The 26314-nt window shown below is 49.9% G+C and overlaps 1 protein-coding gene across 1 annotated transcript in view; it reads left to right on the top strand.

The window, feature by feature from the left end:
• The window catches only part of RFC5 (replication factor C subunit 5), a 513723-nt gene that overhangs the window by 371703 nt on the left and 115706 nt on the right, over positions 1-26314 (top strand). The window lies entirely within an intron of this gene.

The following is a 26314-nucleotide window of genomic DNA, read 5'->3' as shown; positions in this document are numbered from 1 at the left end:
CACATTTAGAGTAATATCCACTTTTCCGCTAAAACCCCCCTGAACATACCACCGGTTCCTACCACGTCTTAAACTGTGGGCAGAAAAATCACAAGAATTATGGTATCATTTATAAAATTTTCACATGTCCGCTCTATGAGTTATTCATCTTTTTAAAGTTATGTTCTGGCTCCAAAGGGGTGTGGTTTACCCTCAGCACCAGGTTGAATTTCTGGTTCTTTCCAGTTCTGCCAAGCCAGCTTGCTCTCACAGGCAGTGCTCCTCCCAGCTCCTGCCAAGAGGAAGCTACAATTTACGACTGCGGTAATAAAAACCTTTGCCTGAGTGAAGAGGGCTTTGTTCACTCTCTTGCAGAGCACAGATAATTCAATTATCAGATAGATGGCATATCCTTAGCCTGGGCAGCAAAAGGAAGGTTGGCCTGGGAACACAGTGGTGACTCAAGTTTCACTGCTGATGGGATCCGTTGCTAGGCAAAATCAAGTTCCTTAAGCCAGACCTTCAGCTAACTTTTTGTTGCTTTTAAAATAACTTGTAATTTTACACATGCAGCTAGAATGCTGATTCTAAGTGCAAAACTATGACATTTCAACAGTTACAAAGGCATGTGACACCAAACATAGGTCACTCATTTGATTTAACATTTTCGATTTTGGTGGTTTTAAATCCAGTTGTAGTTAGGCTTAAGCTGCTGACTCCATAGCATTTTTGTTATAAGCATTGTTTTTGGGCTCTTCATTTCCCAGATTTTGTAGGCACACAAAACTCCATTCTGCCAAATGTCTGCTGGTGTTCAGTAAATATTTTGCACATATTGCAAGGTTTGAAATAGGCATTTTGCTTGCCTTCAGAAAAACACACAGAGTGGTTTTAAAACGCCGGCGTTTGGATAGTGGTGAGTACTGGTACTGCACCCATTTTTGGGATTTAAGAAAATGAATTCCCAACAGTTATGGGTTTGCTTTTGGCAATCAGCATTGCCACTCCCAATGGTTTCAGACTACTGTGCGGGTAGTCCAATGGTGGTTTTAAAGCGCTTTGAAGCTAACCGGCGCTACTGTTTTTCCTTTGGCAACCCATTTCCCTCATGGCAACCCGGCCTTTCATTCTCGCACTGGTGGGTGGCAAGTGAGGCAACCATTTTGGTGGGCGCACAAACTGCGCAGCTTTCCTGGATTTCGGCGCACATGTGGGTTTTCCGCCATCTTGAATTTCCTAAGCCCACAGCACCAAATGTTGTAGCAGGATAGCTTAAACGTGGGTCAGGACACCCAACAAGTCCCCCCCACGCGACTGCACTTTGAATTTGAGTCGATGGGGAGTCGCGTGCACAAGGGTTTTGACCCATGCACCGGTCTGTCCGCATAATCTTCTTCCTCTTCTGTAGATGGCACAGTTCAGCATCTTCTTCTCCATCCGGTCAGATCGATCAGTTCTCCTCGCCGGTCCTGATGGGAAGATTGGGCGGTACCCCGAGCCCGTTGCGTCTCAGCTCCCGGTCTCCGGATCGTCCTCCTTGGCCCGTCTCAAGGTTTTCTTCTCTCCTAGGATGATAAAGCAACAGCGGCAATATCTACTCATAGACGTTTTTCCACCACTGTTGAGGTAGTGGGGCAGCATATGCATTTTATCATAACGAAACATTACATTCTTATTTTGAGAAAAAAAAACAGTATAACTAAGAGACAGTTTCATGCAAATCACAATATTTTAGAGACTAGATGTGGTATGTTTTATGGTTGGAACTGAATTAGTCTGAGACAGTGCCCGCTAGGATTCCAGAGGATTCCTCCAGTTGTTGCAGAGTGTGCCTGGGATGGCAACATTTCAACTGGTTTATGTGGACCCACTTGTCTTCCCCCTCTGCCGAACCGCCTTTGGGGATGCGGATCTTGTAGGCCACAGGGGAGATCTTATCGACGATCTCAAAGGGTCCCTTCCATGTAGGCAAAAATTTGCGCTGCTTGGCCTGGTTCCTTTGGAAGTTGTATAGATAGACCCGGTCTCCCACCTGATATTCCTTCCTGGAAGTTTTCAGGTCATAATGGGTCTTCATGCTATCAGTCGATCTTTCTAGATTCCGCTGAGCATAAGCAAAAGCATGTTGGAGGTGTTTCCTTAAATTCTCTACATACTCATGAGTAGTGGAGGCATTTATTAGTGTCTGCTCTTGGGTCCTATAGAGCAAATGCTGCGGAAGCCCCATCTTGCGCCCAGTCATCAACTCAAATGGTGACATTTTGGTTGCAGATGAAGGGGTAGATCTGATAGCCATTAGGACAAGAGGTAATCGGATATCCCAACTTGGCCCAGAATCTGCCACAAACTTCTTTAATATGCTCACAATTGTCCGGTTATATCTCTCTACTGCCCCAGAAGAAGCTGGCCGGTAAGCAATATGCAACTTCCTTTTGACCCCCAGTATCTCCCACATCTTTGTCATTACTTCACTGGTGAAGTGGCTACCTCTGTCTGACTCAATCCTTTGAGGTAGACCAAAACGGGAAAAGATGTGGTTAATCATCAAGGCAGCTGCAGTTTCTGCCTTGCAGTTTGGGGCTGGGAGACATTCCACCCACTTGGTAAACAAGCATGTCACAGTCAACATGTACTTATTCCCCCTAGCCGAGCGAATCACAGGGCCTACAAAGTCGATTTGTAAATCTGACCATGGCAGTGTCATTCCCCTCTTTTGTAAAGGCGCCCGGTGTGTGAGGGATGATGGCTGAAATTGTGCACACACAAGGCAACCCTTCAGGTACTGGTCGAGGTCCTGCCCCATGTGTGGCCAGTACGCAACCTCTCTTAAGATTTCCAATGTTGTGTGAAACCCCCTATGACCGGCGGTGGCCGCATCATGGGCGTGACTTAACATCAGGCTTCGGAATGAGGTAGGAACCACCCACTGATCATGGCCAGCTTTGGATTTCCTTACCAACAAACCGTCTTGGATCCGGAACATTTTTGGACATTTCATCAACACTCTTAGGTCCTCTTTCCCAATGTAATCGGTATCCGTCAGGGGAAAGTTCTCAGGGTCCTCAAGGTGCTGGTAAAATTTACCAATTATTGGATCCCCCTTCTGAGCGGTGATCAAATCAGCATCAGGGGTCTCCTTACTCCATTGTGCAATTGGAAGGTCGTTGTGAGCATTTGTCTGGGACCTAGTGATAGCAGTGACCTGGATTTCCCCCAACAGGGACTCAATCTCAATTAGATCCCCTTGGATGGCCCCGGTTTTGGCCAGCTGATCAGCTAAGTCATTTCCAGTTTTGTCTGGTCCCTCTACTTTGGAATGACCCTTGATCTTTTTCCAATAGATGGTCATCTCATTCGAGGTGACCAGATCATCAATGTTTTGGATCAACTTCCCATGTTTCAAGGGTTTGTTGTTAGCACATAACATGCCTCTGGTTTTCCAATTAACCAGGTGCTCCACGAACCCGTTCCGTACATAATCCGAATCTGTGATTATGACCAGTTCGCGGAGTTGATGCTGGACAGCAGTGAGGATGGCCTGATGCACAGCCATCAATTCTGCCACCTGACTACTTCGGGGACCAATTTTGTATCCAGCGGAGGGTTCTGGGGACTCATTCACCCATGCATTCCCTACGCCGGCCACCAGTTCTTTCTCCCCGTTGTTGTCAACATGGTAAGAGCATCCATCCACATAGACAGTGGGCATTCCCTCACACTTGTCTTCTTCAAAGACCTTGTGTGGGGAATTAAGGTATGCCTCCATGTTGTCCTTGATTTTTAGACTTTCGTCCTCGAGACAGTTTTCTCTGGCACAATCATGCAAGTCAGCCAGACCTTGTGCGAGGGGACTCTTCTTGTTTTGGCCATATCTGACCTCCACAGGAAAGCCTTGCATTGACAGAATCCAGGAAGTAATTCGGGAATTACTCACATTTCCGGCCCGGATTCTGTCACTTTGGAGATATTGCAGAGGCTGGTGTGGAGTCTCCACTATGATGTGTTCCCCCTGGATAAACGGGCGGTAATTCTTCAATGCCCACACCGTTGCCAGGAGTGCCTTCTCACAATCGTTGAATTTTTCCTCCACAGAGGATAAAGTTTTGCTCGCATAGGAGATTACTTTATTGACCTTGTCATGCTTTTGGTATAATACTGCCGTCAAGCACGTATTAGAGAACCCCGTCTCCAGGAAGAACTCCTTGTTTCTGACAGGGTAAGCTAGGCAAGGAGCTTGTGAGAGGCTTCTTTTGAGTTGTTTTACTGCCTCGGCTTGTTCTGGACCCCATTCCCACTTGACCCCCCCCTTCAGGAGATGAATCAGGGGTCTGGTGATCTCTGCATAGCCCTCAATGAACTTTCTGCTGTAATTAGTCAGTCCAAGGAGGCTCCTTAGTTCCCGCAGAGTTGTGGGGTCTTTCAGTTTCTGAAGTGCTTCCACTTTCTTTTCCTGGGGACAGAGGCCCTGAGGAGTAATCTCATGCCCCAAGAAATTAACACGGGTTCTACACCACTGTGCTTTCTGAAAGGAAAGTTTTGCTCCGGCGGCCCTCAACTGTGTCAGAACATAACGGATCTCTGCTATGTGTTCCTCCACAGATGAACTTTTGATGAGGACATCATCTACATAAGCCAAGTTACCCCTTGCACCCAAGTCAGGCATGGCCTTGTGTAGAAAAATGTTGAATTCATTGCCGGAGTTGAGGTATCCGAAGGGAGTCCGGGTCCAGGTGTACTGCTGGCCCCCAAAGGTAAAAGCCAGCTTGTATTGGTCCTCCTTACTGACAGGCACAGTCCAGTATCCATTGGTCAGGTCTATTGCAGTGAATACCTGTGACCCCTGGATCTGGGCCAGCCCTTGGTCAATGTAGGGCAGAGGCCATCGGGAAGTATGGACCCGTTTGTTGAGCTCCCTGAGGTCGGCACAGAGTCTCCACTGGCCGTTTGGCTTCAATATTCCCAGCACCGGATTATTGAAAGTGCTGTGGACGGGACGGATTATTCCCCGGGACTCAAGGTTCTTAATTATTTCAGTAAGGGACTCCATTGATGCGAGAGGCAAGCGATATTGCTTCACAAACACAGGAGTCATGCCAGGGTCCGTGGGGATTGTTGTGGTGTGGATGTCGGTGCGACCACAGTCATATGAGTCTACCGCGAAGAGATCTTGGAAATCCAAGAAAACTTGTTTCAACTTTTGCTTTTGTTCCAGAGTCACACAGGCATCAGCTAGGTTGACTCTCTCTTCCACCATCTGCCTGAAGCCTGGAAAGACTTCTGGTTTGGCTATCTCCGCGGCCTCCTCCAGCTGGGTGGAGAAGTCCCTGGTCAGAGTGCTGATTTGGACCGGAGGCTTCAGGTGGGAAAGGCGGCCCTCATGGACCTGGAAAATCACCTCATCCCTCCTGAAGTCACAGGTCACATCTTCCTTACCATAGGGGCAGGAAGTGTACACCAGGAAGTTCCCCCCATGCCGGGTAAAAATCCTGTCTGGTGTTGCGTTGTCATCACTGTCACTGTCAAAACAGTCCTTGGGGATGGGTCCTAACAGTTCATTTACAAGATCAATGGAGAAATGTCGGTCATCAACCGCCATTCCAATAATGGTGCCTGCGGCTAGAGTAATACTCTTTAAGTCGCTGTTATCCACCTCTATTAGAATGGGGTCATGTTCTATGTTGACTAATGGAGTCGGGTTTACCCCCAACCCTTGCTGTTGGAGAGAAGCATTTAGATGTATGTAAGCATCAGGGTTTTTCAACTCTTGTCCCCTTTTAACTTTCACTTCCAGGGAGAATTGTCGGGTCCTTTCTGGGATGGTGACTTCCTCTTTAACCTGAATTTCAACTGCATAAGGTAGCAATTGAGCTGACCTAAATGCTTTTTCTGGATCATCAAAGCCCATGGGATTATCCGCTAATCGGGACCAAGCTTTGAAGTTTATTAGGTCCAAACTAATGGCAAAGCGATTGAGAATGTCACTGCCTAAGTAAAGGGCGGCAGGGACGTCTCGCACGACCCAGCAATTATGGACTATGCTCTTGTTGCCAATGGAGATTTTGAGCATACACCTGCTTGGCAGGAGATGTTTGGAATTAGGTACTTCCAGGTCCATTTCCCATTTGTCTATCAGTTTGAAGGTGGGAATGGCTGGTTCTTTTGGGAGTTGGCGAAACATGGCTTCGCTGATGAAGCTCTTACCGTTGTTCACACACACTCGAGCGAGAACAGAGTCCTTCCCATCATTTAACTGAACAGGGATGAACAACTGCTCTCCAATTTGCTGAATATCAGCCAGGCTCTGAGCTGATTTCACATCTTTCTGGACTATAGGAGTGGGAGTTTCAGATTGTGGATTGGTATAGAATTTCAGAGTGTTTCCTTCCAGCGTGGAGTACCACTTTAGACTGGAAGGAAGGTTGATTTTCAGAAATAGAGAGGACCCCCCATCACCAGTCTGTTGTCCTACTGCTATTACTGTCACGTCTGGAATTTGGCTATTCTGGAAGTGAAATTCTACTTGGTCAGATTTTTGTTCAACCATGTGGCATGTGCCGTTTAAACTAACATGGTTGGCACTCTGTTTTAATTTTATTGGTCGGCTAGTCTGGGTCCAGAGGACCTTGTTTACGCAATCTATTAGGGGTGACAACCTTCTCAGGAGGTCATTCCCTAGTAAACAAGGGGTGCCCTCTGGGGTCACAACTATGACCGGGTGTTTCAACTTGTGTCGCCCGATCTTAATGTCCAAGTCTGCCGTCCCCTCGACGGGAATTTCCTTCCCGTCAAAGTTCTGCAGTTGTCCAGGAAGAGAGGTGAGAGGAATTTGGTAATTCTCTCCCCTTCCTGCATTCAGTTCGTCAAAGGCCCTTCTGGACAGAAGGGTAGCTTGAGATCCAGTGTCCACCAGTGCTGAGATTGTACCCTGCCCCTGTACTTGTACCGGGGCATAATATCTTCCCTCCTTCTCCTCAAGGGGGCACAGATAATGTACATTTTTGGACAACTGGTGGGCTAATTTTCTGGTTTTGGACATCGCTAGCGAGGAGATTTGGGCAGAATTCTGTGGAGAGTCTTGGGAATCTGAAAGAAAAATTTGGCAACTGGAGATCAGAGCCATTGTGGGTTCCCCTGGTTCCGGTTCTGGGCCGCCCCCCCCTTTTTGGAGGCAGTCACCAGGATGGGTTTGAACCAGGGGATTTTCTTGCTGTTGGTTCTGGGATGAGATGGTGGGCGGCGGTAGCTCAGTCTCCACATCTCCCCAGTCTGGATTTGCATCCCTAGGGACCCATTTTTCTTTGGGAGGAGTTCCCCCCTCTCTGAAGGAGAAGATCCTTTTCCCAGGATCCTCTGAGGATCCCTCTCCCTCAAATTGGAAGATCTGTACCTCCTCCTCAAACTGAGTCTGTTTGGGTCTTTTGTTTCTCCTACCCCCCCTCTGCTCCTTAGGAGGCAGACTTTCAGGGGCAAGAGATTTTGTTTCCGGTTCCTGGGTTTCCAGGGGCTGTTTACAAGTGAGGAAGGAAGCTTCCTCCAAGGCTTTACACCCCCCTTCCCTTTGTGCCTCCTCCCTGGGAACCGGTGATTTATCGGGGTGCTGCCCCCGTCATTGTTCTGGAGCACCAGGTCCAGAGTTGGGTGCGTTCTGCGCCGGCATGCTGATCTGAGGGTTCTGCTGTGCCCTCAGTATATGACCCATATCCCGCGCCATGTTTTGAACCTGGCGCTCTAACTGGGAAACCCGCTCAGGCTGATACGGGGCCCTGTTTTCTCCCCTGGGCTGATCCCGGGAAGGGTAGCTGTCCCTCCTCTGGTAGTACCCCTGGTTGGGAAGATTTGGGTACCCCTCCACCCTTGGCCTCCCCTCTCCCGGATTCAGTGGTCTGGGCTCAGGGAATTGGGGAAAGAAGGATGGATGGTTTTGGGGCTGAAAGTTGGGTGGATACCTGGGGAAAAAGTTCTGCCCAGGATTTGGAGAGTTTCTGCCCTCCGGTGGGAAGTTAGGAGGGAAGTTCCCTGGGTTAGGTGCTTGGCTGGATCCCCCCCCTTGGGCTGGAGGAGTCCACACATAACCCAGGATGGGTCTGTTTCCCTTGTAACGGGGACTTACATAATCAGGAGAGCGAGGGACCCCATTTGTGGGGCTGCCTCCCTGGCTCCCTGTCTGTGACTGGCCCGAGGACCTTCTGGGCCTAGCATTATTAGGTGCAGGTAGGTTTTTAGGCCCCCCCATCTCCAAATCCAAAACGGGGGTGACCTTTACCTCTGCCACCTTGGCAGCAGCAGGGGTGCTGTTGGCTTTGGGGTTTTTCTGGGCATTGCTTTTATTTTCTATGGGCTTCTGCACCTCATAGATCCGGGTAGCCTGTTCAATGACCCAGTCTAAAGATCTTTTCTCATGAAAATCTCTCACGAGCTGGGTCATTATATATTTGGGCAAGGCATGGAAAAATGTATTGACAAACTCTCTACTATCTGTGCGCACCCTTCTGGTGGTTTGCGCAAAAGCACGCTTTAACTCCTGCACAAATTCTCGTGGGGCCTGATCCTCCCCACATTGCAAATTGTAGGCCGCCTTGCGAGCCTCTTGAGGATTTCTGTGAACAGAAAAATGTTTCAGGATGGCCGCCTTATATGTGGACCATCTTAAATGATTTTGGTCCTCCAGCCCCGCAAAGAAACTGGAGTATTCCGGGGAGAAGGTCCACTTTACATATTGAATGCAGCTTTGGCTGTCCTTCAAATGGAAAGTCTCCATCATTTGTTCAAACAACTCTAAGTGCTCCCAAACAGAATACTTAGCGTTCTTATGGTAAGGCGTGATGACGCTCCTGATCGCCTTAATCTGCTTTAAGGGGTCCTTAAGCAAGGCCCTTTTTGCCTTATTGGCCTTTTTGGTTCGGGTAACCCTTGTCCATTCTTCCTCGGACTCAGAGGCACTGCTCCCAGAGGTTCCCGTCTGTTCTTCCAGGTTTTCCCGGATTCTGCGAGCCTGGGAATGGCTGGCAGAATGTGGGGACCTGGTCTCCTGTGTCCTGCACAGTTTAGAGGAGTCTTCAGATTCCTCCTTGCTGCCAGGATTTGATGGGTACCCCCTCCACTGACCTAACTGGGCAGAGGTTTTCAGGATGCCCTTAATGGGCCTACTCTCCTGGGGTTCCCCATTGAACTGTACTGTACTTGGGTGCCCATACCCGGATGCCCACCCCTCCATTCCTGAGTGGTACTGGCCTATGAGCCCCATACTCTTAGCTGGATAGTAATCTGCCATCCCTGCGGCCCTGTGCTCATGTGCGCCAGGGGACATGGGGGTGGTAGAGTCCAGGGACTGGGGGAGATGAAGGCCCCTGGTGTTAGGGCTCCTGCGGTTATGGTCAGGAGTCTCTCTTTCCCAGCGGACCTCATCTCTATCCGCCCCTGCTCCCTGTTGCAATGCAAGAGCCTGCATTTGTGCTTTCAGTTCCTCTGTTAAGGCCTTACTAGACTCTATCAGTCTCTCCTGCATCGCTACCTGTTGCTGGAGCCTATCATTGTGTTGACAGAGGGCCTCATTCTCCCTCTGTGCTTCCTGGTTGGTCCTGGAGAACTGGGCCAGTCTTTGCTGCAGGAGGTTTACCTCCTGGGCAATGTCCCTATTGGCCTGCTCCTTTCTTGCTAGAGCATCTTCCACCCTTCTGGTGTGCTCTACCAAGTTCTGGTTTTCTTTTTGGAGATCACCCTGCCCCTGGTGGGCCAGGTGATTTTCTTCCATTTTTCTTTTTAAATGGCAGACTTCCTGGCCTAAGGCGTCTCTTTCCTGACTAAGCGCCTGCATTTGTGCCGCCAGGTCGTCCCTTTGCCTTTGGAAGGCACCAGCTTTCTGGCGCTCCTGATCAAACTCTGCCTGGGTATCCAGGTCTTTCAGAATCAGTTTATTGCTCTCCTCCTTCACTCTATCTAGGTGGCCTTGCAGGGTGACTACGTGCTCAGCACATGCCCTATTGAAGTCTAGCTGTTGCTCCAGCTTTTTCTGGCTTTGCAGTAGGGAGTCCAAACCTTCTTGGTGTTCCTTCTGCAAGGCCAGAAATCTGGTATCCTGTTCTGACTTTTCCTTTTGCAGCACATCCATATCCTCCTTTATTTTAGTGATGTACTGTCTGGTCTCATTTTCTGACTCCTGGCTTCTGTGCAGCCTTTGCTCAGAAGAGTCCAGATCAGATTGGGCCTTCTCTAACGCCATCTGTTGCCTTTTTGCCAGATCATGGCCTTCAGCACATTTATTCTGTATGGCTCCCATGTATAAATATAAATATGCCGCTATCCTAACAATCTTGTTGTGCTCATCTTTGGCCTTAGGAGCCATATATAGTTCACTCAGGGCCACGTGTAATGGACCCTGATCTCTATATATATCTGACCCTGTTTCCGTGACCTGTTGCATGATGGCCTGCAACCAGACTGTTTGGTCCTGGTGAGTCCATTCACCTCTCACGAATAGTTTGTGTAAGAAGTGCTCTCTGGCTATTTTCATATCTACCAAGGTCGTCATTCTAGAGATTGGTCTCTGTCCTGACTTACAGAAGTTAGTATTTTAGTTTTGCAGAACAGAACTTTTCTTGGAGTGTCCCTTTTGAGGAATGCTTCACAGCGTAATGCAGCGTGGTGATCCGACTGGATGTATGTATCCCGTCAGTTAGCACACTGTATTAAGCTGCACAAGTGGTATTCTAACCCAGAATCCCGGATACGAGCCCCCACTTTGTAAGAGGATTCAATTCAGCACTACAGCTAAGTTAACGCCTAGTCTAGAATACTGAATGAAAACCCTTATTGATATATCTTTAGGTCCAGTTCATGCGTTCTGGATGACTACCCCTGTATAACACCCCTCTCTTGGAATCCCCCTGACCCCACTGAGCCAAGAAGTAGTTCTGTTTTGCAAGTTTAAAAGGTTTATTTGATAATTTAAAATAGATATATATATCACGCTTTATAATAAATTAATAATTGAATAGCACACTTAATCTGATATGATAAAGATCAACAACGGAGAATCTGGCACTAGCACACTTCTTTATAATTACTAAGGAGTTGAGATGAAATGGATAAGGTAGCACACTGGTAAATAGGTACAGAAGTATAATGTGGTAGAAAATGCTTTATAGAGTTCAAATGGATGTAATGTTGAATGAAAATGCAATACAGAAAATACTCAATATGATTTCAACAAACAAGGTAATCACTTTTCTCTGGCTATTCACTCCCCCCCTCTTTATGCAATGCAAGGAAATGGGAGGAAGCACACAGTTCTCAGAAATGCAATCAATGTAATCAGTTCAATCCAGCAAGCTTAGACAACAGAAAACAGATAGGAGTTTTGAAAACACAGGCAATGCTTGGATATGTGCTGGCAATGAATGAGAAATATGCTAAATTTGCTTTTAATTCCCTTATCGAGGTTCAGGGTGAGTGGTATCTAGTTAATATTAGTCCAGGCTCACACTAGCAATGATGCAGGGATAGTTAGCAGATTAAACGAATTTCTGGCCAATGGAAAGCAAACAGCAGCAGTTTTTACATGTGAAGAAATTGCAAATCGCGGTAAAATTCGCGGATGCGCCGAGCGCTATTACAAAGGAACCGCAAGGACTATCTCTACCGTTTTGGGGTCCTAGAAAAGCCTGGGATCTAAGCTTCCAAATGAAAGTTATTGCAAGTCTCTAGCCCAAACGGTTGCGGAGATATGAGTAATTTAGTAAAGGTCGTTTTTGGTTTTGTAAATTTTAAACGCACACTTTTTCAAAATGACAAGTGACAAATTTTTGCAGCTAGAATGACAGGTGACAGCTAGGAGGCAGTTCTACTTAGGTTAAATAGATTGAATTAGATGAATTTAAACTAAGAGATGTGTTCTGAGTTTTGCTAAGTACTCACAAGAGATTTTGAACAGGAAAGCGACTTGGTCACGGACTTCAGTCTGGTCAGGTCTTTCCGGGTTCTGCTCACAGCGCCTGGCCTCTGGAACTGCTCACAGGGGTCTGGTCTCTGCTAGGCACCGGTTCTTTGGGTCTCTCTGCTCTGGATAGATTGAAGTCTCTAGTTTGGCTCTCTGGAGGTTGATGGAGGTAAGTATGGATTTTTCCGGCAGGGCTTCCAGCGGCAGATGGATTTTGAAGGTCTCTATGTGTCCTGACTGTCTGCTTTTATGTGTTTAGAATGTGGGTGTGTTCTAGCATCACTGACCCTACCTCTCTCTCAGCTTCTAATTGGTCAAACTTCCATTCCTCCGCTTGATTGGCAAACTGAACTGTGAGTCAGATTGATGTCATTTTACAGTCTGCAGAAAGTCCACTCCTCCTGTCAACTTACACACAAATCTAGATTTGAAACAAATACATATTTGCAGAGGTACATATTGTTTTAAAATCATATGCACCCATCATGCATTACAGGAGGTATCCCCTGTTCAAACTCTGCTCTTCCTGGGAGCTTGCATTCAGAACTGGCACATATTTCACTTTTTAACTGCTTTTTCAATTTCCGACATGGACCCAACTTTACATACATGTGTGCAGGGGGTAGGGACATTAACTGATGAAGTTTCAGATTTTTAACATGCACACATTTAGAGTAATATCCACTTTTCCGCTAAAACCCCCCTGAACATACCACCGGTTCCTACCACGTCTTAAACTGTGGGCAGAAAAATCACAAGAATTATGGTATCATTTATAAAATTTTCACATGTCCGCTCTATGAGTTATTCATCTTTTTAAAGTTATGTTCTGGCTCCAAAGGGGTGTGGTTTACCCTCAGCACCAGGTTGAATTTCTGGTTCTTTCCAGTTCTGCCAAGCCAGCTTGCTCTCACAGGCAGTGCTCCTCCCAGCTCCTGCCAAGAGGAAGCTACAATTTACGACTGCGGTAATAAAAACCTTTGCCTGAGTGAAGAGGGCTTTGTTCACTCTCTTGCAGAGCACAGATAATTCAATTATCAGATAGATGGCATATCCTTAGCCTGGGCAGCAAAAGGAAGGTTGGCCTGGGAACACAGTGGTGACTCAAGTTTCACTGCTGATGGGATCCGTTGCTAGGCAAAATCAAGTTCCTTAAGCCAGACCTTCAGCTAACTTTTTGTTGCTTTTAAAATAACTTGTAATTTTACACATGCAGCTAGAATGCTGATTCTAAGTGCAAAACTATGACATTTCAACAGTTACAAAGGCATGTGACACCAAACATAGGTCACTCATTTGATTTAACATTTTCGATTTTGGTGGTTTTAAATCCAGTTGTAGTTAGGCTTAAGCTGCTGACTCCATAGCATTTTTGTTATAAGCATTGTTTTTGGGCTCTTCATTTCCCAGATTTTGTAGGCACACAAAACTCCATTCTGCCAAATGTCTGCTGGTGTTCAGTAAATATTTTGCACATATTGCAAGGTTTGAAATAGGCATTTTGCTTGCCTTCAGAAAAACACACAGAGTGGTTTTAAAACGCCGGCGTTTGGATAGTGGTGAGTACTGGTACTGCACCCATTTTTGGGATTTAAGAAAATGAATTCCCAACAGTTATGGGTTTGCTTTTGGCAATCAGCATTGCCACTCCCAATGGTTTCAGACTACTGTGCGGGTAGTCCAATGGTGGTTTTAAAGCGCTTTGAAGCTAACCGGCGCTACTGTTTTTCCTTTGGCAACCCATTTCCCTCATGGCAACCCGGCCTTTCATTCTCGCACTGGTGGGTGGCAAGTGAGGCAACCATTTTGGTGGGCGCACAAACTGCGCAGCTTTCCTGGATTTCGGCGCACATGTGGGTTTTCCGCCATCTTGAATTTCCTAAGCCCACAGCACCAAATGTTGTAGCAGGATAGCTTAAACGTGGGTCAGGACACCCAACAATCCTCGGTAAAGAAAAATCAGTATCAGTTTCGTTTCTGATCTGTCTTTCGTAGTAGTAACCAATCACTGATCTCTGCGTCATACTGACCACAGCCAATGACTGCCATGTCCCTAAGCCCCGCCTCTGGCAGCCATCTTCAGATTTTTACCGCACGTTCATGTGTTGGGATCCTCGTGCTATTGCTCTCAAGCTGTAGTGCGTTTTCGCGCTTTTTTAGAGGAAAATTCTCTTTTTTCGGTCAAAAGAGCCTCAAACTCCACCGTTTCTTTATCCGATCAACAGGGACCCGTGTGGGATTCCTCTATTCCCTTCAAGGGTGAAGATTTCGTCGAGCCACGCTTTTGGAGGACTCCAGAAGTTTCTCAGGCCCATCTCGGACATGGCCCAGGAGAAGGGAAGCTTGACGCCCGGAAAGCTGTTCAGGGTCTGCCCTGGATGCCAGCTTCAGAATGTCTTTAAGGAGGACAAACACTCCCTTTGCCTCTACTGCCTGCATGAGGACAAGATGCACGTGGAGAAGGACTGTGCGTTTTGCGGCAATATGTCGGAGCGGACCATGAAGGACCGCCATCTGCGTCTCGCCAACTGGCTGGAAGGGAAGAGCCCGTCGGGCGAGAAGAAGAAGAAGAAGTCCGAGTGGTCTTCTAAGACCTTTGAGGGCGCCCCGGCGACGGGGGCCCACCAGAAGGCCAAGCACCGCGAGTCCGCTGGCACCAGGAGCGCTGAACGGTCGGGCTCTACGGTTGCCAGGCAGGGCGCATCCTCCCCGGCACCATCAACCATGAGCCAAGGCTCTGGCTCGGGTAAGAGGAAGGCCGAGCACCCGGCGAAGCTCCTGGAGAGACCCCGGTCGAGCTCAAAGGCCCCATCGGAGGGGGAGCGAGGCGGTGACCCTCCCCCCAAGGAGAAGGCGGTGAGCGCACCTAAGGTGGTGAAAGCCTTGATCCACCCTGCCAAGGCCTCTATCGAGACAGTCGCGGCGGCCCTGGCTCAGCCTGTGAAGGCTACACCAGTGGAGGCGACTTCGGGGCTCAGAGTCTCCCTCCCACCGCGGAGGGAGTCCTCTTTCAAGCCCATCGACAGGACCCCCGTGAAACCTCCCACGGAGAAGAAAAAGGGGGGGCAGGAGGTCGTCGTGGATTCGGCCTCAAACTCAAACGTTTCTTTATCCGATCAACAGGGACCCGTGTGGGATTCCTCTATTCCCTTCAAGGGTGAAGATTTCGTCGAGCCACGCTTTTGGAGGACTCCAGAAGTTTCTCAGGCCCATCTCGGACATGGCCCAGGAGAAGGGAAGCTTGACGCCCGGAAAGCTGTTCAGGGTCTGCCCTGGATGCCAGCTTCAGAATGTCTTTAAGGAGGACAAACACTCCCTTTGCCTCTACTGCCTGCATGAGGACAAGATGCACGTGGAGAAGGACTGTGCGTTTTGCGGCAATATGTCGGAGCGGACCATGAAGGACCGCCATCTGCGTCTCGCCAACTGGCTGGAAGGGAAGAGCCCGTCGGGCGAGAAGAAGAAGAAGAAGTCCGAGTGGTCTTCTAAGACCTTTGAGGGCGCCCCGGCGACGGGGGCCCACCAGAAGGCCAAGCACCGCGAGTCCGCTGGCACCAGGAGCGCTGAACGGTCGGGCTCTACGGTTGCCAGGCAGGGCGCATCCTCCCCGGCACCATCAACCATGAGCCAAGGCTCTGGCTCGGGTAAGAGGAAGGCCGAGCACCCGGCGAAGCTCCTGGAGAGACCCCGGTCGAGCTCAAAGGCCCCATCGGAGGGGGAGCGAGGCGGTGACCCTCCCCCCAAGGAGAAGGCGGTGAGCGCACCTAAGGTGGTGAAAGCCTTGATCCACCCTGCCAAGGCCTCTATCGAGACAGTCGCGGCGGCCCTGGCTCAGCCTGTGAAGGCTACACCAGTGGAGGCGACTTCGGGGCTCAGAGTCTCCCTCCCACCGCGGAGGGAGTCCTCTTTCAAGCCCATCGACAGGACCCCCGTGAAACCTCCCACGGAGAAGAAAAAGGGGGGGCAGGAGGTCGTCGTGGATTCGGCCTCAACCTCTGAAGAGGAGCTGATCGAAGTCTTAAGCCACGGCATTTGTGTGGAAGAAGACCAGCCCGTCGGGAGGGATCCCGACGTAGGAGGCGACGAGAACGTCGAGGGTGCCAACGAGGCTCCTACCGCCCGTCGGAATCCCCTCAACCAGTGCCGCAAGACAACTTGGCGGCCATTTTGTTGGCTATACAGTCCTTATGCTCGGAGATAAGGACGAGATTGCCGTTACCACCAACGGAGGAACCGCTCCCGACAGGGGACCCGGAGCCAGGCCCTTCTGGGAGCCCTCCTCCTAAGAGAAGAAGGATTCATCCTCCACCTCCTTTTCAACCATCGCGCCCTGCTCAGCCCTCCTCCCCGTCCACGACCCGTGGGGATGATACGGGGACGGACACGGCCACGACGGGTACAGACGACGTGGTTTACGACAAGGATCTTCCGTCATCACCTCCTCCCCGGGCTTCCCCGCCCGACGAGATTGGATCGTTTCATGCCATGATCGCCAGGGCATCCGAGCTTTTCCAGCTCTGCCCGGAAGAGAAGAAAAAGGAAGGTTTCCTTTATCAACGGCGCGAGACCAAGAGGAAGATGGTCCTCGCTGTACCTCTACTGGACGATATCTGGGATGAGGGTCTCGCCCTCCTCAAGAACCCATCCACAACGCCTGCGAGAAGGGATCGGTACGAGAAGAAGTACCGGGTCCCGGACGCGGCCCCCTTGTGCCTTCGGGCACAGCCGACCCCGGACTCGGTCGTCTCCGCGGCGGCCAGGAAGAAAGCGGGGGGGGGGTCTTCGGCCTCTACGTCAACCTCCCCATCGGACGGCGAGGGAAAGAAATTGGACACGATGGGACGCAGAGTCATTTAATCGGCAGCGACGACGATTAAGGCTGCCAACGCCTTAGCCATCGTAGCCCGCTACGACAGGGAGTTGTGGTACAAGATCGCCCCCCTGCTGGACTTCCTACCGGATGACAAGAGGGCGGAGGCCCTAGAGATCTTGCAGGAAGGAGAAGTGGCGTCGGACCACGCCATTACGATAGCGACAGACATCGCTGACACTGGTTTTCGCCAGTTGGGCAACGGCGTGTGCCTTAGACGGCGTGGATGGCTCAAGGCAACGGACTTCCGGCAGGATGTGCAGACCAGAGTTTTGGACATGCCATTTGACGGGAGCAACCTGTTTGGGAAAACAGTGGACGACTCCCTACAAGCCATCAAGACGGACACAGAGACGGCCCGGGCTCTTGGTGTTCTCCAGCAACAACGGCCGCCCTTTCGGAGCGCCGGAGGCAAGCAGGGTGCCTCCAAAGGTTCCGGCGGCGGATATTCCACCTACCGTCAAGCGACCCGTTCGTCGTCACAGGAAGCCTACATGGGACGAGGCAAGTCGGGCGGACCCCGCGTCGTCGCCTGGGAGGACAAGGCGGCAAAGCCTCGTCGAAGCAGGACTGAACCGGCCGTGGGGTCGGGCCCCCACCGAAGCATCCCAGTGGGAGACCGGCTGGCGAACTTAGTCAGCGTGTGGGAGTCCATCTCCACCGACCCTTGGGTGCTGGACGCCCTGGCCCAGGGTCACACGCTCGAGTTTCTAAAGTGCCCGCACGTACCCCTCGTGGCCATGAAGGAACATCACGTCCCTTAACTTCTCTTGGAGGTAAAGGCGATGCTCAAGAAAGGCGCCATCGAGCTCGTCCCAAAGAGGCTTCGGGGCTCTGGAGTTTACTCGAGATACTTCCTCGTGAAGAAGAAGACAGGAGGATGGAGTCCCATCCTGGACCTACGACGACTGAACAAATTCATCAAGGCACCGAAGTTCCGGATTGTCACCCTCCAGCACGTCCTGGGTCAGCTGGAGGAGGGCGATTTCCTGTCTACTTCCATATCCCCATCCTAAAGGGACACCGAAAGTTTCTCAGATTCGTGGTCCAAGGGCGTCACTACCAGTTCACTACCAGTTTAGAGCCCTTCCCTTCAGATTGAGGTCGGCACCCAGGGTGTTCACCAAGTGCCTCGCACCGGTGGCGGCGCGGCTGCGCCTGGAGGGGATCCACGTCTACCCCTACCTGGACAACTGGCTCATCCGAGCAAAGACAAAGGAGCTCGCCGCGGAGCACACGGCGAGGACTGTCCAACTACTCACGGACCTGGGATTCTCCATAAACTACGCCAAGTCCCACCTGGTGCCCGCGCAAGACGCACTGTTTCTGGGAGCGAAACTCGACACAGTGGCGCTTCTGGCCTCTCTGTCGGAGGAAAGGACGAGGGCCATCTTGGGCAAGGTGCAGCGGATGCTGGTTGCGGACGCGGCCAGGGTGAGGTCCATCAAATCCCTCCTCGGAATGATGTCTTCTTGCATTTATCTCATCCGCCTGTGCAGGCTTCGGATGAGCCCGTTACAGGAGTTCCTGGACGCTCGCTGGATCCAGACGACAGGCAGCTTCGAGGACAGGATCACACTTGACGAGAGCTTCCGACGAGCGATCCGGTGGTGGGGCACCCGCGCGCATCTGATGGCGGGCATGGACTTCCAGACCCCGGGCCACCAGAAGACAGTGACCATGGATGCCTCCCTGGAAGGGTGGGGAGCGCACACCGAAAATCTGCACGCAAGGGGCCTTTGGCTGCCGACGGAGAAGTCCCTCCATATCAATGTCCTGGAACTCCGTGCAGTGTTTTGGGCCCTCGGGTCCTTTCTTCCGTCCCTCAAGGGCAAGGTGGTGAGGATCTTCACCGACAACACCACCACCATGTTCTACATCAGGAAGCAGGGCGGTACCAGATCCCCAGCCCTGTCCAAGGAGGCGCAGGATCTGTGGCATTGGGCCGTCGCCCAAGGGATATTTCTGGTGCTGTTTCATCTGGCAGGAATAAAAAACACCATCGCCGACTCGCTCAGCAGAGAGCTGCGCTCGTGCCACGAGTGGGAACTACGACAGGATCTAGTGGACCGCCTCTTCCGACGGTGGGGCACATCCCAGCTCGATCTGTTCGCGACGGCGACGAACTCCAAGTGCCGGAGGTTCGCCAGCAGGTTTCCCCAGCCGAGGAGCATGGGCGATGCTTTCTCGTTCCCCTGGGAGGGCCTGTTCCTATATGCGTTCCCTCCATTGCCGCTGCTGATCCGGCTCATCAACCAGCTCAAGAGGTCACGTTGCAGGATGATCCTCGTCGCACCTGCGTGGCCGAGGCAGATATGGTCCCGGACCTTCTGGACTTGTCAGCGTCCCCGTCAATCAAGCTGCCAGTGGACGCAGATCGATCTTCTCTCCAGGGAAGGAGGCGCCATCCTCCATCACGACCCGAAGTCGCTGAACTTGCAGGCCTGGCTCCTGCAGCGAGTTTGGAGGTTACGACATACCGGCCGACTGCAGAGAGGTTCTTGCAAAGGCCAGGGCGTCCTCAACTCTTAAATGCTACGGACACAAATGGAAGAGGTTCTCCGTCTGGTGCCACGCACAGAAGATTAACCCTCTACGGATTACGGCTCCTCAAGTACTGCCGTACCTGCTGACGCTGGCCAAGGCTGGACTGGCGCACGCTTCCATCAAGATTCATCTTGCTGCGATCTCCCGATACACCAGAACCACGGGACGGACGTCTTTGTGGTCTCATCGTCTGGTGAAAGAATTCATGAAGGGACTGTTCAGATCGTTCCCGCCGGTGAAGGCCCTGGCCCCGGCGTGGGAGCTCAACGTGGTGCTGACCAAGCTCATGGGACCTCCGTTCGAGCCTCTGCACTCAGCTCTGTTGAAGTTCTTGTCGTGGAAAACAGCGTTTCTTGTGGCCATCACCTCCGCACGACGGGTGGGAGAGATCCAGGCCCTTTCCTGCAAGCCCCCGTACTTGACTTTTCACGACACAAGGGTAGTGCTCAGGACGCACCCCTCCTTCATGCCCAAGGTGCCGTCGGACGTCCACCTCAACGAACCCTTGGTGTTGCCTGTTTTCTTCCCGTCGCCGGCTGAAAGGACTTTGCACTTGCTGGATGTGGCTAGAGCGCTGAAGTTCTACGTGGACCGCACAAAGAGTTTTCGGAAGACAGTCACAACTTTTTGTGATCTTTGGACCTGTCTATCAGGAGAAGGCTCTCTCGAAAGCTTCCATTTCCAGATGGCTCCCCGGCTGTATCATGTACTGTCATTGGTTGGCAAACCGACCGCTGCCTGGCCGTCCGAGAGCCCATTCCACCAGAGCGATCGCAGCTACCACGGCGTTCCTATCTGGTGTGCCCTTGCTGGACATCTGCAGTGCTGCTACGTGGAGGTTGACGCACACCTTCACGAAATTCTACTGCGTCGACCGGGATTCCAGGGAGGAGTCCAGGGTCGGCCAAGCAGTGCTGCGCAACCTGTTCGCCTAAGGTGAGCCTGTTGAGGAGGTAAGAATTGCTTAATGTTGAGTTTTGGATGTAATGCTTAATGTTGAGCCTTTGCCACCTCCCGTGTTTGTGCATGTGTGTACTGCTATGTATTCTTTTATTCATGAGCATGTGAATCCATGCCAGACCCCATGCTGGAGAAGGAACAAGTTACTTACCTGTAACTGTTGTTCTCCAGCATGGGTCTAGCATGGATTCACATGCGAACCCTCCCGCCTACCCCTCTGCGGCTCTTCACTTGGTCATACTGCCACTTCACGTGCTACCAAATCTGAAGATGGCTGCCAGAGGCGGGGCTTAGGGAGATGGCAGTCATTGGCTGTGGTCAGTATGACGCAGAGATCAGTGATTGGTTACTACTACGAAAGACAGATCAGAAACGAAACTGATACTGATTTTTCTTTACCGAGGATTCCCAGCCTGACAGGGAATATTCATGAGCATGTGAATCCATGCCAGACCCATGCTGGAGAACAACAGTTACAGGTAAGTAACTTGTTCCTTCACACAAATTGTCAGGGGTGGCAGAAGTGACCTACCATCACCCCTGACCTCTGATGACATAACAGGAAGTGATGCCATTTGGCCCTATCCCGATGTGACGTCCCCGGAAGCGATGAGAGGCGACCTTTCACCCTCTGACCTCAACCGAAGTTGCATTACCCAGCATTGTTTCTACTTAGACTACATATTTTATACCAGGATGGACCACCATATGTATTTTTAATACCATCAAAAGTAGGCCCATTTACCAAATTACTGTGAATGCAAGCAGACGCCCAAGGGCAACGATAATAACGTTTCATTATATAGCGCTCAGCAGGATGGAAGCATGCATATTGCAGCAGCGAGCACTGAACACCCTGAACTATCCTGATCATTATAGCTATCCAACCCCAAACCACCCACTACACCGTGCCCCTGGAATTGCAGGCACGCCCACTTTCTTGTAGCCCAAATCTCTAGCCTTCTGCCAGTGTCGACCCCTATCCTCCAACAATATAAGATCAAAAACAACATACACTTCACCCTAAACTAGAGCTATGTGTACCCCCTCGAAGCCTTACTGGTTAGCAGTGATACCCTCCGTTCCAGCATGTAGCACCAGGTTCACCCATCTCATTTAAAAACCAACACCCCCACACGATGGATTCAAATTACATAGAAACCCATTCCTCTCCCTGTGGCTCGATCCATTTCAGACAAACCTGATGCATTTGAATTACAACTTGGAAACCAATCCCCGCACCGCGGTCTGCTCCTTTCCAAGAAACGAACACGATGCACATGTTGCCACCACTTGAAACCAAAGCGCGGCCTCAACCCATAGTGTGCCCAAATGCCCACAAGCACAGTGAAGGCCCGATCTAAGCCCTGCACATCATTTCCTTCATGAATCATCGTAACCAAAAACAACATCACACATGCCTCTTCACGTTACAACTAGATTTGGGTCACCCAAGCAACGTGCAATGGCAACAGTAAACAACCATCATCATTATTATTTTACTGAAGCGGTCAATGCCGCATGTAGCCGCACAATCAAAGAAACGACCATCCGAGAACAAAGTATGCCGAACCGAAAAGCGCTTGCTTTAATGTGCCCCTCCGAGGCGACGGGAGCTGGACAGCCCTCGTTAATCTAATAGAGTTTATGGCCGTAGCTGGCAATCCCTTCGTAAGTAACGAATATGCATTAAACCGTGGCAGTGACTGCCCCTTTTCCCCGCCTCTGACTGAGCCAACACCCCTTATGCCGGCCGCCATTGTCCACGTGGTTTTCAACCAGGTTTGCTATCTGTCTGCACCAGCTCGGCACTTACATATCTAAGCAGTATCACCATCGCTTTTTACGGCCCATTGTGCTGCACTAAATAGAGGTGCCTGCAGGGCTAACCATTTATTTATAAACACGTTGTAACTCTCGTTCTCATCCCCCCCAAGAAGGCCTACAAAACACTGGCCCTGTGCATTTACATTAGCATCTTGAAACACGCAACCTAAATTATAAATTCAAACAACCCACTCCCAACCACACATTTCAAAAGCACAACACTCTGTATTAACATTACTATTATTGATACCCCTCGCCCTCACCGCACTGCGCTTTAAACCTATCGTGGGCCAGAATGCGCAACGCCTCATGTGCAGACCTGATAAAAACCCAGTAAATCTTTCCTCCATACATCAGCCCTAACCAAATCAAATCCTGCATGGCTCATTCCTTATGGAACAACAGTAGCATGAACGCAGCTATGACCTCCATTTGCCTTTGTATGTCCCTTCAATACTTGGAGAGCATCCTTTTCTAACCAATTACTGTGCGTGAATAAATCCTTCCCAACATATGCAAAACTGTGCACACCCCAGTCGATGCAGACGGGGGCGCAAGGAGGCGCATCCCAAACAACCCTTTAGTTCCCTACGCCTGTTTCCACCCGGATAAACAAAATGTATCATTCACTATGAGAAAGGGGCAGTGAGCTAAAAGATACTCGAAATCCCAAACCCTGTGCTGACTCCAAATGAAAACAACCCTTTGCCGAGTCCCCCCAATCCACCCACACAGTACTTACTACCTTCCTTTCCCTGCACACGGAAAACCTAGGGCTTGCTAAAAAGTACGCCTGCAGCATGAGAAACGCACGAAATCAAAACACAAACGGGATCAAACAAAACGGGGTGTCTTTACTAGACCCGAGGCCTGTATGCTTTCTAGAAAGCCATACTTGCCAACCCTACAGATTTAGGCAGTATGCTACTGCTTTTGAAGCAGTCCTACCGCCTACAGATTACAGTGACAGATCCTACTGCTTTTTACAGTGGCAAGTAATTTATGTGACTCTTATGTGACTCTAAGGCAGGCTCCAGGACAAAGCATGCAACATATTAATTATTCTGTCTATACAATGAACTGGTAGGTGATTACTTTGATTGCACTCAGACCAATCCACTGACCCGACAGCTACTTGACTCTGTCCTGCACTCTTGATGGGGCAACCCTTAGGTGAATCGGCAGTGAAAGCAAGTGGCAGAGTGTAACACCATCACACAGCATCTGCTGACAATTTAGTGTTACCATTCAGAATTATACATGTTTAACATTTCAACATCTTTCCATTTTGTGCTGTTTGTATTTTCCTGTGATGTAATTGTTCTGGGAATTATTATTTTTCCAACTTGAAAAATCCTACATCTTTTTGGTCACAGAATGTTGGCAAGTATGGAAAGCCCCATTCTTGTGTGAGAAATGCCCCCGGCATATTTGTCTTCGATTTGCAAGCACAAGTCCTAGAAACTACAACAGTCTGTTTCAAACAACAAGCCCAAGGTATCTGCCTTAAAATTCAGAAACCAGAACACACTAAGCATTCGAATTCCCAAATAGAAACGCATTGCCCGCACAGCGGTTCCCTCCGTTTCCGGAATAAACCTGATGCATTTAATTTTAGAAGCCAACACATTTGAAATAAAAGTGAAAACCCATTCTCCGCACCGCACTGCGGTGTAACCCTTTCCAAGGTACCGACGCAATGTATTTAAATTACACTGATGAAACCCATTTTACACAATCCCTTTGTTGAAATCCATCCACCGCACCACGCTTTACCCTTTAAAAACACAAACGTGATGCATCCGCTTGAAACATTAACTGCCCCACACCAGTGTTTGACCCCTTTAAACGCAAACAGATGGCCTTTATATACCCAGATCGAAACCCCCTCCCCACACCAAACAACTTAGAAGCGCCAAAACACAAACACCTCATACTTTTGACAAACGTAGCATCCAGCACCGTGGCCACTACGCCATCTTATCTGGCCATGGACACACCGTCGCCCATAACACATGGAGCATTTACATTACCGGTTTGACAATACCCCCTTTCGGCACCGCACCGTGTTATAAACCATTTAAATGACTCGATGCAAAATTACAATCTTGAGACACCTTCCCCGCACCGCGGGTTTAAACATTTTAACAACTATATGTATTTAAATCATACTTGATACAACTCTCTGCACCGCAATGCAGTGAAATACATTTAAAGCAAAAACACCATGCATTTGATTTACCCATTGAAATACATTCCCCCCTCTCCGCAACGCACCACGGTTTTAGTGCATTTCAAAGAAAGGACGCGATACAAGCTTCCAATTCCGGAACACATCCCCCCCATCCCACCGTGGTTTAATTCTTTTCATATTACAAACAGGAACATTTAATTTACATTAAAATTGCAAACCACTTTCAGCACCGTCCCTCGTTTACTGCCTTCCCATCAAAACACGATGCATTCTATTCACCAAGTACCTCGTCGCGGAAAGCATTCCAAATAGATTTGGGCCACTAAAACCAACGTGAGCCGTAAAAAAACATACAACGAACGGTCCCAGCCGCATGCCGACGCCCGACCAGGGAAACAATTTCAAATTAAGCTGGGTTATGACGAAAGCAGAACAAATTTCATTCAAGAAAGCGGCCCTCCGCCGCATGCTAAGGCTGTACAAAGAATCCGCTCCATTTGCTGGTGCAGCCATCCCGACCCAGGGGGATGGTTGCCCAGCTGTATTTTTCTACTAGCCACCGTGTGCCCATGCTAGTTGGACAGCGCGGCGGGCAGCAGACCGAGGGAGGAACAGTCAAAGTTTGACCCGTACCTGAGTCGCCCTGTTTGCCGCTCCTACCAGTGTTGCGCCCAGCGAGCGCCAAAACCTCCATATTCCCTTGAACCCCAGAACTTTTCCAGTGGCATAACCCCTGTGACCATCCCGTACCAGGGGTTGTGTCGTGTGACAAAAGGAACCTATAGCTTGCCCAGTCCAATGTCTCAAATACTTATCACACTGATGAAGTCGCATCATTTGCCAAACTCCCCAATGGTTACGCCCAACGGGAAATAAAACGTGTGGCGCGGGGCACTGAAAATAAGTGTAAAACTTCCTGCACATACACTTGGTAACTGAAATCCACTGTACATAGTCTGCTCCCAACCGGACTATGCTCACTCTTCCCGCCGCCCCAAAGCGAAGCCCCACCTCAGAGCGAACAAAGGCGCTTTGTGGCTGCAGCCCTACTCGCTGCCTAATCTTCCCACATGTTTAAATTGTACCAACCCACAACATTTCTCGGCGTGGCGAACAGCTCGCCAGCCTGCAATAAAAAACAGTTAAATAATGCGGGCAATCACAACCGTCATTCCGAGGGTGCAAAGAGCAGGATAAATACAACCGGCAGCAGCCACTGCCACCTAGCTCAATCCCATGCCTAACAAGCTCCTCACAAACTTAGGCGGTCCTGGAACGACCCCGCGCCGGGCAAATAAAAAGAAAGTCCAGGACCACTCCGCCGCGATGATCACTTCCTTGCACCACAATCTGATAGAGGAGGATGTTAGGGAGAATTCTCTGTTAAGGCTAATTTCCCAAACCTAGTGAGTCCCCCAGCAGCTTTGCTGGATTTTTGGGGTTTATTTTTTTCGCCTGCTAAGAGTGAGACTCTTTTTCTCCCACTCTTAGGCATGATTTGAGAATGTCCTTTGATTGTGAATGTGTTTTATGGGCTATGGGGTCTTTTACTCCATAGGGCTTCATGTGTTTTTGGTATGTGTGTTACACAGCACCCTAAGTGCAGTAACGCAGGAGTGTCATAGTGACCCCCAAACATAGACTCCATACATTGGGACTGACTACTGTCTCCCAGGGCATGTAAAGTCACCATTGGCTTTACTAGTCTCAAATTGTGAACAGAACCAGTACAAACCATCATATTGTGGAAGTACTGGTAGGGTTAATTTGATTGCCACTGGGTCTGTTTTTCAAGGGGGCACTGTCCAGTCCCCCCTTGTCGAGTTTCTGGCGGGTGGCAGTGGATAACGCGCGAAATATTCCACCGGAATATTTCTTATGGGATTTTCCCACTGGCACCAGACTCACTCACTCCTATAGGATAACATTGGGGATTGGACTTGTAGTGCATTGATGGGGACAAGATGGATGACCCTACATATTTTGGTTCCCAGAACTGCAT

The sequence above is a fragment of the Ambystoma mexicanum genome, chromosome 10 (genome assembly GCF_040938575.1).
Source record: "Ambystoma mexicanum isolate Mex_15411 chromosome 10, UKY_AmexF1_1, whole genome shotgun sequence".
NCBI classification, from domain to species: Eukaryota; Metazoa; Chordata; class Amphibia; order Caudata; family Ambystomatidae; genus Ambystoma; species Ambystoma mexicanum.
This window is presented reverse-complemented; position numbering and strand designations above follow the sequence as displayed.